Source organism: Bidens hawaiensis, unplaced genomic scaffold (genome assembly GCF_021521415.1).
Source record: "Bidens hawaiensis isolate Kalapana, Puna unplaced genomic scaffold, B.hawaiensis_p1.1 tig00000284_1, whole genome shotgun sequence".
Classification (NCBI taxonomy): Eukaryota; Viridiplantae; Streptophyta; class Magnoliopsida; order Asterales; family Asteraceae; genus Bidens; species Bidens hawaiensis.
In genome coordinates, this window is record NW_027491022.1 from 4,711,188 (window position 1) to 4,714,069 (window position 2,882).

A 2,882-nucleotide genomic window follows, 5' to 3' on the forward strand; every position below is an offset into this window, starting at 1 on the left:
TGTGAATTGGTAATTTGGTATTTGGTGATAGAGTTATGGTTTGGGTATTTTATTTAATTATAATGGGCTGCCGGACGCTAATTATGCAGCTTGAGATTAGGGTTGCAGTTGAACGTGGTAGTGACTGTGAATTGATAATTTGGTATTTGGTGATAGAGTTATGGTTTGGGTATTTTATTTAATTATAATGGACTGAGAAGAAGGAAGCCCACATGTTTTATAATTGGGCTTGATAATTAAATGCATATATATATATATATATATATATATATATATATAAAATAAATTGAAATAAAATAGTTCGAGCTTATCAAGCGAGCTCGAGTCGAGCCGGGGTTAGCTCAAGCTCGGCTCGTTTAGAAATCGAGTCGAGCTCGAGCGAGCTTTCTCCGAGCTTTTTTCGAGCGAACTTCGAGCCGCGAGCTTTTTGAGTAGCGCTAAAGAGAAGTATGTAAAATGAAATTTTAATTTTAAGATAGCCATTAAAGAAGTGTAAAATACAAGTTAAAAAAAAACTAACATGCTCAGCTCGACTACGGCCAGTCAAACCTTTACGTATATATATTTTCAGTTTTTTTTTTCCAAAATATAATTCCGAGAGTTTAGAAACCAGCTGGATAAGTGTTGGTCAAACTCATTAATACAAGAAGAAACCTTTTCCAAGTTTTAACCCGTTTCACTCACACCACACCCTTTGCTTTCCTTTCCTCTCCTCTCCTCTCCTTTCCTTTATTAACCTCACCAAAAGCACACCACACCCACACCTACACCTACACCCACACCCACCAGCACCACGACGGCCGCATGGGCCAATCCCAATCCTCTTCCACCACCCAGGCGGCTCCGCGGTCAACCCACCACCAGCGGTCCTTCTCCCCATCAACCGACTTCGACTTCACATCGGAAATACCAGACGAATGCCTAGCTTTAGTCTTCCACTTCCTCCCGAGCGCCGACCGCAAACGCTGCTCCCTTGTCTCCAGCCGCTGGCTCCTCGTCGAAGGCCAGAGCCGCCACCGCCTCGCCTTGGACGCCAAACACGACCTCTTCCCCTTCATCCCCTCCATTTTCACCCGATTCGATTCCGTCACCAAACTCGCTCTCCGCTGCGACCGCAGATCGCTTAGCATATCCGACGAGGCCTTGCTTCTGATTTCCTTACGCTGCCCGAATCTCACCCGCTTGAAGCTCCGCGGCTGCCGAAACGTTACCCAGCTGGGCATCGCCGGGATGGCCCAGAGCTGTAAGCATTTGAAGAAGTTTTCCTGTGGATCTTGTATGTTTGGGGTTAAAGGCGTCTTCGCCCTTGTCCAGACTTCTTCGTTGCTCGAGGAACTCTCGGTCAAGCGCTTACGCGACGCCGACGGAGCTGCTGTGCCCGCACCTGCACCTGCAGCTTCTTCGTCGCTGAAGTCGGTGTGCTTGAAGGAGCTTTACAACGGGCAGTTGTTTGGACCGTTGATTACCGGTGCCAAGAAATTGAAAGCGCTCAAGTTGCTCCGGTGCTTAGGCGATTGGGATCGGGTGTTGGAGGAGGTTGCCAGTTTGGATAATTGTTTGGTTGAAGTTCATTTGGATAGGCTTCAGGTTTCGGATGTCGGCCTCTCGTCTCTATCCAATTGCCCCAAATTGGAAATTTTGCATATTGTGAAGACGCCGGAATGTACTAACGCTGGAGTAATCGCCGTCGCTGAGCACTGTAGGTACTTACGGAAGCTTCATATCGACGGGTGGAGAACGAACAGGATCGGCAACGAGGGTTTGCTTGCGATCGCAAAGCACAGCGCGAAACTTCAGGAACTTGTGTTAATTGGAGTAAACCCTAGTTTAATTAGTGTTGAAGCAATTGCAACAAACTGCCCAAAGCTTGAAAGATTAGCTCTATGTGGAAGTGAAACAATAGCTGATAGTGAGATATCATGCATTGCATCAAATTGTTTAGCTTTAAAGAAGCTATGCATCAAAGGGTGCCCGGTTTCCGACGAAGGGATTGAAGCTTTCGCTTGGGGGTGCCCCAATTTGGTCAAGATTAAGGTGAAGAAATGCAAGAATGTGACTTTTGAAGTCGGTGATTGGTTAAGGGCGCGCAGGGGTTCGTTGGTGGTTAGTTTGGATCTTTGTGAGGTTGAAACGGAACCGGTGGATGCAAGTGATGGTGATGGCGTTGTGCAGGAAGATGTAGTTGACTTTCCTCCAATTATTAGTCAACCTAACCCTGGTTCAGTTAGATCTAATTCGATCGGGAGCCGAAGAGGATCGATCTTCAAGACAAGATTTGGGTTTCTTGGAGGTAGGAGTTTTGTGCCTTGCACTTTCAGGAGATGGTCAAGTGGTAATAGCTCATGAACTATCTGTCTTTCACATATGAAGTTATGAACAAGTTAAATTGATCACAAGTTTGCATTTTGGTGTTAATATCTTTTTATTACTGTATGATTCACCTTTTTTACTTTGAATTTGATCTCAAGTTGAGTTCATTTTGTTGGCTTCGATTCTGTGTGCGCTCTCTCTTATTACTTTTTTTGTTGTTTTGAACTTCTCTTTTAATTCTTTTTCACATTAAACAGTTGTAGAGTATGGCAGTGTCTTAAAATCTTAAGTGGATTTTGGCTAACGGGTCGAAACATGTTTGCATCACATGATCGCTCCTAAAAACGTGTCTTTTAGCCCGTTTGGCCCTATCTTGATTGTTTCGGTAGGGTGCAAAGTGTTGTGTTTGTTTGTCAAATCATAGTTCTGTTGATCTTCACTGTGTTTGCATAGCTATCTTTTGTTGTGTCTGTGACTGAATATTGTTATGTTTTGCTTCATAACTTTGTCTAATCGCAAAGTAGGATGTTAGAGCATTCTCATCCGGTTCCCTAAATTTTTGTGATGAGAGT

The 2,882-nt window shown here is 44.3% G+C and overlaps 1 pseudogene; it reads left to right on the forward strand.

Moving 5' to 3' along the window:
• The first annotated feature begins 804 nt into the window (after positions 1-804).
• Positions 805-2,473, forward strand: LOC143618923 (F-box protein SKIP2 pseudogene; annotated as a pseudogene).
• Positions 2,474-2,882: the final 409 nt, after the last annotated feature.